Genomic DNA, 10871 nt, shown 5'->3' with positions numbered 1-10871 from the left:
AGCACCCACCTCCTAAAACAGGACTAGTAGTAATGCCCCTCCTGGGAAGGGACTGTTTTGGAAATTCAATAAGGCTGGGTGCAGTGGCTCATACCTGAAATCGCAGCACTTTGGGAGGCTCAGGTGGGTGGATCACTTGAGCTCAGGAGTTCAAGCCCAGCTCGGCTAACATGCTGAAACCCCGACTCCACTAAAAATACAAAAATTAGCCAGGCACGATGGTGGACACCTGTAATCCCAGCCACTCTGGAGGCTGAGGTGGGAGGATCACTTGAACCCAGGAGGCGGAGGTTGCAGTGAGCTGAGATGGCGCCACTGCCCTACTCCAGCCTGGGCAACAGAGTGAGACTTCGTCTCAAAACAAAAAATAAGGTAATGAATGCAGAATACTTACGGGAACTTGGTGCGTGATCTCGGCGCGTTGGTTTCACACTGAGGTGCATGTTAAGGATGTTCCCATGCCCACTGTGTGGGGGAGCAGACGGGCTAGGGGAAGCTGTGTCGTCTGCTGCAGACTCTCAGGAAGTGACTAAGAGGCATGAGAGGGAGTAAGAGGTGGTGTCAGGCCAGGGTCTGAGGACGGGGTTCTGATAACAGCAAACACAGAGTGAGTCTGGTGGGCCATACCTTTTTAAAATCCAGCTTGTTTAGCATCATAACCAACCGATGAGGCATGCACTGTTGTTATCCCCATGGTACAGATGGGGAAACTGAGGCATCAAACGAGTAAGGCACTGGGCCACGTCTGTGGATCTCATCCCAGGGGTCTGGGCTCACGGTATTCACTCCAGCTCCTAACAGCACAGCTGCTGCTTTTGCCCATTCAGGCTCCATCTCTTCTCTTCTGAAAAGCCTCCCGGGACTTCTATGCCCCTTTGGGGACCCCTCCAACACACACACCCCCCATGTCTGGTCTCAGAGGGACAGTCGGCCAGGCTGTCCTGCCCCACTCTTTGCTTTTGTGTCACTCAAGATGGACAGTCCTGGATGGATTGGAGGATGCCGGAAGAACACCCCTGGAAAGGACTAGGAACAAGGCGAGACCAGAGAGATGGAGATCTGACTCTCACCCTCCTGCACCCACACCCGCTAAGCCTGGGGGAGCTTTGGTTTGACATCCGATGACGAGTGGTGTCCCTCCAAGACTGCATAACAGAGTGGAGGATGATCCCCCCAAACAGGAGGGAAATTCTGGAAGGCCGAAACAAAACTTGAATATTCTCCCCATGGGCAACAGAAAACTTTCCAGAGAGACGACCTGGCAGTCCTTCCTCAGAGTGCGCGGCCCTTCCCCAGAGCGCGGGCCCTTCCTCAGAGTGCGGGGTCCTTCCTCAGAGTGCACTGTACTTCCTCAGAGGCGGGGTCCTTCCTCAGAGTGCGGGGTCCTTCCTCAGACCGCCGCGGGTCCTTCCTCAGTGCGGACCCTTCCCAGAGTGCGCAGGGCTTCCTCAGAGTGCAGGGTCTTCCTCAGAGCGCGCCGTCCTTCCTCAGAGTGCGGGGTCCTTCCTCAGAGTGCGGGGTCCTTCCTCAGAGTGCACTGTACTTCCTCAGAGTGCGGGGTCCTTCCTCAGAGTGCGGGGTCCTTCCTCAGAGTGCGGGGTCCTTCCTCAGAGTGCGGGGTCCTTCCTCAGACCGCGCGGTCCTTCCCCAGAGCGCGCCGTCCTTCCTCAGACTGAGCGGTCCTTCCTCAGAGTGCACTGTACTTCCTCAGAGTGCGCGGTTTTTCCCCAGAGTGCGAGGTCCTTCCTCAGAGTGCGCGGCTCTTCCTCAGAGTGCGCGGCTCTTCCTCAGAGTGTGCGACCCTTCCACAAGAGTGCACAGGGCTTCCTCAGAGTGCGCGGTCCTTCCTCAGAGTGCGCGGTCCTTCCTCAGAGTGCGCGGTCCTTCCTCAGAGCACGCGGTCCTTCCTCAGACTGCGCGGTCCTTCCTCAGAGTGTGGGGTCCTTCCTCAGACTGCGCGGTCCTTCCTCAGAGTGTGGGGTCCTTCCTCAGGCTGCCCAGTACTTCCACAAGAGCGCACAGCCCTGGCCAGGCACAGTGGCCCACGCCTGTAATCCCAGCACTTTAGGAGGCTGAGGCGGGTGGATCACGAGGTCAGGAGTTCGAGACCAGCCTGGCCAACATGGTGAAACCCCGTCTCTACTAAAAATACAAAAATGAGCTGGGTGCGGTGGCGGGGTGCCCGTAATCCCAGCTACTCGGGAGGCTGAGGCAGGAGAATCATTTGAACCCAGGAGGCTGAGGTTGAAGTGAGCCAAGATCAAGCCACTGCACTCCAGCCTGGGCAACAGAGCAAGACTCTGTCTCAAAAAAAAAAAAAAAAAAAAAAAAAAAAAAAAAAAGAGCGTGCAGCCCTTCCTCAGACTGCACGGTACTTCCTCAGAGTGCACGGTCCTTTCTCGGAGTGTGCAGGCCCCAGCCAGACAGACTGGCACAGGCGCATCTGCAGAAGGTCCTGCATAGGACCTGTTCCTCATGGTGCTGCTTGGGGTGGCAGAGAATCAGAGCAACATAAATGTCCATTACTAGGAGCGGGGAAACGAGGAAACATTGTTCAGGAAAAGTACCGAAACGTGGAAGTAGGCAAAATGTCAATTGTGCAGCCTTCCAAAATCATGCTCAATTGTCTTAAAAATAGCCCTGCCTGGGCCGAGCACTGTAATCCCAGCAGGTTGGGAGTTTGAGACCAGTCTGGCTAACATAGTGAAACTCCCTCTCAACTAAAAATGCACAGTTAGCCGGGTGTGGTGGTGGGTGCCTGTAATCCCAGCTATGGGAGGCTGAGGCAGCAGAATCACTTGAACTGGGGAGGTGGAGGTTGTAGTGAGCCGAGATTGCACCATTGCACTCCAGCCTGGACCACAAGAGCAAAACTCCATCTCAAAGAAAAAAAAAAATAATAATAATAAAATAAGGGCATGAATCCCATTCACAAGGATGAAGCCTCATGACTTGATCATGTCCCAAAAGTCCTACCTATTTACTAGCTATCTATCTATCTTTATGTCTCCGTCTGTCCATCCATCCATCCGTCCATCCATCCATCCATCCCTAGACTGCTCAACAGACACCCTACCTCTTAATATTCTGACTTTGGGTATTAGTTTTCATCATATGAATCTTCAGGGGACACTAACATTCAATCCATAACATGGGGGTTACAGTGAGGGCTAAATGGGGGGAGTCCACAAGTCATGCTCACGCCCGTAATCCCACTGCCTAAGAGGCCGCTGCAGGCAGATCACTTGAGGTCAGGAGTTCAAGGCCAGCCAGTCCAACATGGTAAAACCTCGTATCTACTAAAAATACAAAAATGAGCCGGTGTGGTGGCACATGCCTGTAGTCTCAGCTACTAAGAAGGCTGAGGCAGGAGAATGGCTTGAACCCGGGAGGCGGAGGTTGCAGTGAGCCAAGATGGCACCACTACACTCCAGGCTTGGGTGACACACAGCAAGATTCCATCTCAAAAAAAAAAAAGAAAGAAAAAGAATAAAAAGAAAAGTTCCGGGCATAGTGGCTCACGCCTGTAATCCCAGCACTTTGGGAGGCCAAGGCGGGCAGGTCACTTGAGATCAAGAGTTCTAGACCAGCCTAACAAACATGGTGAAACCCTGTCTCTACTGGAAATACAAAAATTAGCCGGGCGTGGTGGCAGGCGCCTGTAATCCCAGCTACTCAGGAGGCTGAGGCAGGAGAATCACTTGAACTGGGAGGCTGAGATTACAGTGAGCCGAGATCACACCACTGCACTTCAGCCTGGGTGATACAGCCAGACTCTGTCTCAAAAAAGCAATAAAAAAAAACCCCAAAACAATCATTAAATATTCACGATTTTTGGGGGGCAGGGGTGAGCCAGTTGTTAAACTGTTGGTATGTTGAAATTGGCCCTAATGGAATATTTACACTATGGGAATTGGCTAACAGTACAAATGCAGGCATTTTTTTTTTTTTTAATTTTAAAAAGCTGACATTGGCCGGGTGAGGTGGCCCATGCCTGTAATCCCAGCACTTTGGGAGGCTGAGGTGGATGGATCATCTGAGACCGGGAGTTCGAGACCAGCCTGACCAACGTGGGGAAACCCCATCTCTACTAAAAACACAAAATTAGCCAGGTGTGGTGGTGCATGCCTGCAATCACAGCTACTCGGGAGGCTGAGGCAGGAGAATCGCCTAAACCCGGGAGGCAGAGGTTGCAGTGAGCCGAGATGGCGCCACTGCACTCCAGTTACTTGAAGGACAGTGACTCTGTCTCAAAAAACAAACAGAAGAACACAGAAATCTAGATCTTTATGTAAAAGTTTTGAAACCCTATATGCTTGTGATTCAATTTGCAATTTTCAAAACACTGTGTGGGAATTTAGCCCAGTGTGGCGGCACACGCCTGTAGTCCCAGCTACACGGGAGGCTGAGGTCGGAGGATTGTTTGAGCCTGGGCGGTCAAGGCTGCAGTGAACCAAGATTGTGCCACTGCACTCCAGCCTGAGCAACAGAGTGAGACCCCATCTCAATAAAAATTAAATAAATAAATAAAGCAAGCAAGCACTGTGTGAGCTACAATATGAAGGAACCAAAACAAACAAAAATCATAATGCAAACAGACAGACCCAAAGCACATCTGAGGGTCTGGTTTTGGCTGCCCGTTTGCAAGTTCTGAACTGGTTCCTCATTTACCAAAGAGATGGAGGCCCAGAGGTCTGTAGTGAATTCCCTGCAACCCCATAGCAGGCCAGTGAAATGTGAGGTTGTTTCCTCATTGCTGTGTCTGAGAGTTGGCATTGAGTGAAGATGAGTCCCCAACCCCTCCTCTCTGGGGGATGAAGTGGTAGAAATGGCGGGGAGGGAGGTTGAGGTTGGAGCAACACTGACCTTTGGATTATGGGCAGGAAATGCGTGGGGCTTTGTTTTTTTTTAGATGGAGTCTTGCTCTGTCCCCCAGGCTGGAGTTCAGTGGTGCAATCTCAGCTCACTGCAACCTCTGCCTTCTGGATTCAAGCAATTCTCCTGCCTCAGCCTCCTGAGCAGCTGGAATTACAGGCACCCACCACCATTCCCAGCTAATTTTTATACTTTTAGTAGAGATGGGGTTTCACCATGTTGGCCAGGCTGGTTTCAAACTCCTGACCTCTTGATCCGCCCGCCTCGGCCTCCCAAAGTGCTGGGATTACAGGCATGAGCCACTGCTCCCTGCCCTGTACAATTTGTTTTTAACCTGTACAAAGACTATCCCCTCCCACTTTTCATTGTTTCATTTTGTGTATATGTGGGGAATTCTTTGGTGAGATGCAAAGACAAATATAGGTTTACATTTTGACATCTTAGGAGTTTTTTGTTTTTGTTTTTCTGAGACAGGATTGCCCTCTGTCTCCCAGACTGGAGTGCAGTGGTGGCGTCAAGGCTCACTGTAGCCTCGACCTCCCAGGCTCAAGCGATCCTCCCATCTCAGCCTCTGGAGTAGCTGGGACTGTGGGTGCATGTCACTACACACAGCTAATTTTCGTTATTTTTTTGTAGATGGGGTCTCGCTAGGTTGCCAAGGCTGGTCTCAAACTCCTGAGCTCAAGCAATTTGCCTGCCTTGAACTCCCAAAGTGCTGGGATTACAGGTGTGGACCACTGCACCTGGCTGTTTTTTATGAATGGCAAACTGCTGGATGACACAGAACGTGGGCATGGATTTTGAAAGCCTGCCTAGCTCACAAGGGGTAAAATGTGTCTATTTAGGAAGATGTGCCCATTGACATCTGAACATTGAACAACACCTCCATGCTATAGCTCTTCCTCAAGCCATTATGACACCCAGAGTTGTTAGCAAGAAAGATGCAGCCTACCACAGTCACATCAACATCCTACTCCAACTTTCCATGGAGCTCATTTTATTTTACTTTTCATTTTTTCCAAATCTACTGTATTGCAGTTTCTTTTTTTCTTTTTCTTTTTTTTTTTTTGCGACAGAGTCTTGCTCTGTTGCCCAGGCTGGAGCGCTGTGGCATGATCTCGGCTCACTGCAACCTCCGCCTCATGGGTTCAAGCTATTCTCCTGCCTCAGCCTCCCAAGTAGCTGGAATTACAGGTGTGCCACCATGCCCGGTTATTTTTTTTTATTTTTAGTAGAGATGAGGTTTTGCCACGTTGAGCAGGCTGGTCCCAAACTCCTGACCTTAAGTATCCCACGCCTCGGCCTCTCAAAGTACTGGGATTACAGGTGTGAGCCTCTGCGCCCCATGAGAGTAGATTTTAAATGCTTTCAGTACAAAACAGTGATGTCTAAGAGCTGGTGGATGTGTTAATTAGCCCAGCTTAATAATTTTACAGTGTATACATAGATCAAAACATTACGCTGTATGCCATAGTTTCAATTTGTATTTGTAAATTTAAAAAATGTAAGACAAAAATAAGCAAATATATAAATAAGTAAATAGAAATATTTTTAAATGGTGGCCGTAATAAATGTCCCTGAGAAGAGGATAGGAAGTCATCCACATGTAGCTGACAAGGACATTCCAGGCAGAGCCAAAGGCAGAATGCACTCTCTCTCCCCACTCTTGTCAACATTCTACCTGCTTTTCAATTTAACTAATATTATCTGCGCACCTACAGAGAAAACAAAAGCCAGCTGGGCATGGTGGCTCACACCTGTAATCCCAGCAGTTTGGGAGGCCGAGGCTGGCGGATCACCTGAGGTCAGGAGTTCGAGACCAGCATGGTCAACATGGTGAAAGCCCGTCTCTACTAAAAATATAAAAATTAGCCGGGCGTGGTGGTGCACACCTGTAATCTCCGCTATTCGGGAGACTGAGGCACGGGAATCGCTTGAACCCGGGAGGTGGGGCTTGCAGTGAGCCGAGATTGAGCCACTGCACTCCCAGCCTGGGTGACAGTGTGAAAGTGTATCTCAAAAAGAAAAAAAAGAAAAAAAAAGAAAAAACAAAAGCCATAAAGATACAACTCAGGCTGGGCGCAGTGGCTCACACCTGTAACGCCAGCACTTTGGGAGGCCGAGGCAGACGGATCATGAGGTCAGGAGATCAAGACCATCCTGGCTAACACGGTGAAAAACCCTGTCTCTACTACACACACACAGACACACACACAGTTAGCCGGGCGTGGTGGCGGGCGCCTGTAGTCCCAGCTACTCGGGAGGCTGAGGCAGGAGAATTACTTGAACTCGGGAGGCGGGTGTTGCAGTGAGCCGAGATCCAGCCACTGCACTCCCAGCCTGGGCAAGAGAGTGAAACTGTGTCTCAAGAAAAAAAAAAAGAAGAAGAAAGAAAAAACAAAAGCCAGAAAGACACAACTCAGCCCACCAACGTGGGAGAGGCTGTCATTTCCCACCTGGCCGCCTCCAGCATACACCGTTTCCCGCTTTCCTTCTGATTCAAGGTCACGGGAGGCTGCTGGCTGCTTCTGCACTCTTGTTTTTGTAACTGGATGTCCGGGGCCTTTGGAAGGCGAAGGCATCTGCTTATTTCATCTCCTCCCCACCATTGTCATGGGCCAAACTCCAGGGTGTCCTTCCGCCCTGGTTGGCTCCCGCCATGAGTCAGCCCTCTCCTCTCCACGTGCCCCCACTTGAACCACTCGTGTGAATGCAGCGTCAGCATCGATGATGTATTTCATGCGCTCTCAGTTTTGGACTGCATTGACTCCACTTCACTCTGACTCACCTTGACTCTGCACAGAAATGCTCCTGGGAGAGAACGCTGACACTTCTCTTCCTGACTGCAGATTCCCATCCTGTGACCGCTTCCATGTCTGAATCTTTCCAATAGCAGGATTTTCAGCCTCACCCACCCATGCCTCTTTGAAAAGCTAAGAATTCAACCCCTCTTGTTCAATAATTCAGTTAGGTGTTTCTCGCACATGACCAATACTTAGGTCTTTTCCAGCCCCTCCCATGAACTTTCCCTAAAAAATGAAACTTTCTCAAGTAGAATGGGAATCTTTCTGTGGTGCTGGTGGAACTGAAAACTGGTGTGTGATTGTCGAAAGGCAATCTGGATGTGTATACTAAGAATCCCAGAGGCTGGGCGTGGTGGCTCACACCTGTAATCCCAGCACTTTGGGAGGCCGAGGCAGGTGAATCACCTGAGGTCAGGAGTTCGACCAGCCTGGCCAACACGGTGAAAGCCCGTCTCTACTAAAAATATAAAAATTAGCCGGGTGTGGTGGCGCACACCTGTAATCCCAGCCACTCGGGAGGCTGAGGCACGGGAATCGCTTGAACCCGGGAGGTGGGGGTTGCAATCAAAACATTACGCTGTATGCCATAAATAGTTTCAATTTGTATTTGTAAATTAAAAATATGTAAGACAAAAATAAGCAAATACATAAATAAGTAAATAGAAATATTTTTAAATGGTGGCCGTAATAAATGTCCCTGAGAAGAGGATAGGAAGTCATCCACACGTAGCTGACAAGGACATTCCAGGCAGAGCCAATGGCAGAATGCACTCTCTCTCCCCACTCTTGTCAACATTCTACCTGCTTTTCAATTTAACTAATATTATCTGTGCACCTACAGAAAAAACAAAAGCCAGCTGGGCATAGTTTTTTACTCTACTTTAGTAGAGATGGTGAAACCCCAGCTCTACTGAAATACAAACAAATTAGCTGGGCGTGGTGGCGGGTGCCTGTAATCCCAGCTACTCAGGAGGCTGAGGCAGGAAAATTGCTTGAACCTGGGAGGCAGAGGTTGCAATGAGCTGAGATTATACCATTGTACTCCAGCCAAGGGGATAGAGCAAGACTCCGTCTAAAAAAAAAAAAAAAAAGAATCCCAGAATGGTTATACCTTTTGACTGAGTTGCTTTTCTTCTAGGACTTAAACCTAAAGGAATCGTCAGAAATTTGTAGGAATGGCACTAAAAAGGAGTGAATTATTGACACACACCGCAGCATGGGTGAATCTCATGCATTAGGTAAAAGAAGTCAGACTGAAAAGGCTGTACACTGTAGGATCCAGTTTGTATAACATTCTGGTAAAAGCAAAACTGTATTTTTATTTTATTTTTACTTTTGAGATGGAATCTCACTCTGTTGCCCAGGCTGGAACACAGTGACACGATCTTGGCTCACTGCAATCTCCACCTCCTGGGTTCCAGCGATTCTCCTGCCTCAGCCTCCCTAGTAGCTGGGATTACAGGTGCCTGCCACCAGGCCTGGCTAATTTTTGTATTTTTAGTAGAGATGGGGTTTCACCATGTTGGCCAGGCTGGTCTTGAACTTCTGACCTCAGGTGATCCACTCGCCTTGGCCTCCCAAAGTGCTGGGGTTACAGGCGTGAGCCACCGTGTCTGGCCTATCACAAACATTTTTTAAATAACAAATTAGAAAAACAAAACCACAAGGAAATTGTGGGATGTGGTGATGGTGTCAGGGGCGTTTGTGTTCACACTCATCGCATGGTAACATTACGTGCGTTTTTGGTACACCGATTATACCTCAATAATGTGGTTTTGAAAATAAATCTAACTCAAACGGCTTAAGTGTGGCAGGGAGCAGGAAGCGCACAGGCGGCCCCCAGGCCCAGCTCCCCATGTTTCCCAATGCCTGGGGCTCAGCAGCGGCCTGGGCTTTACGCCCCCTCCTGGCGACAGGAGACATAGCGGCTCCCCGACTTCAGGCTTCTCCCGCAACATCCAGGAAGGGAGGGAGAGAGAGGAGGGGGAGAAGGAATAGGGGCAAAGGGAGAGGGGAAGCAGGAGACAGACCAGAGAAATGAAATGTGGTGAAATGTAAGCATTTGGAAAATCAGAGTATCTGGGAATTCTTTGGGCAACTTTCCTGTAAGTCTGAAATTACTTCAAAAAAAAAAAAAATTAAGGGCTAGGTGCGGTGGCTCACGCCTGTAATCCCAACACTTTGAGAGGTCGAAGCTGGCGGATCACCTGAGGTCAGGAGTTCAAGACCAGCCTGACCAACATGGTGAAACCCTGTCTCTACTAAAATATAAAAATTAGCCGGCCATGATGGCGGGTGCCTGTAATCCCAGCTACTTGGGAGGTTGAGACAGGAAAATCGTTTGAACCCGGGAGGTGGAGGTTGCAGTGAGCTGAGATCGTGCCACTGCACTCCAACCTGGGCGGCTGAGCAAGACTCCGTCTCAAAAAAGAAAAAAAAAATTAAGGGCCAGGTGCGGTGGCTCATGCCTGTAATCCCAGAACTTTGGGAGGTCTCGACAGGAAGATCACTTGAGTCCAGGAGTTCTAGACCAGCCTGGGAAACATAGCAAGACTCGATCTCCATAAACAAACAGAAAAACAAAAATTAACCGGTTGTGGCACATGCCTGCAGTACCAGCTACTCAGGAGGCTGAGGTGGGAGGATCGCTTGAGCCCAGGAGGTCGAGGCTGCAGTGAGTTATGATTGTGCCACTGCACTCCAGACTGGGCGGCAGAGCGGGACCCCGTCTCAAAAAAAAAAAAAAAAAAAAAAAGAATAAATTTTAAAAATAAATAAAAACAAAAAGTAAAAAAATTGAAAGGAAACTCCAAGGGGAAAAAATAAGTTTAAAAAGAGCAAGGAGGCCGGGCGCAGTGGCTCACGCCTGTAATCCCAGAAATTTGGGAGGCCAAGGTGGGAGGATCGCTTGAGGTCAGTAGTTTGAGACCAGTCTGACTAACATGGTGAAACCCTGTCTCTACTAAAAATACAAAAATTAGCTGGATGTGGTGGCGCACGCCTGTAGTCCCAGCTATTTGGGAGGCTGAAGCAGGAGAATCGCTTGAACCCGGGAGGCGGAGGTTGCCGTTAGACTCCATCTCAAAAATAAACAAATAAATAAAAGAGCAAGGAAACTTTTAGTTTCTTTTCAGAAGTTCCCCAGCAAATGTCTTTTCTACTCTCCCTGGCTGGAATAATTGGGACAGGGGC

Source organism: Nomascus leucogenys, chromosome 10 (genome assembly GCF_006542625.1).
Source record: "Nomascus leucogenys isolate Asia chromosome 10, Asia_NLE_v1, whole genome shotgun sequence".
NCBI classification, from domain to species: Eukaryota; Metazoa; Chordata; class Mammalia; order Primates; family Hylobatidae; genus Nomascus; species Nomascus leucogenys.
Note: the sequence above shows the minus strand (reverse complement) of the source record.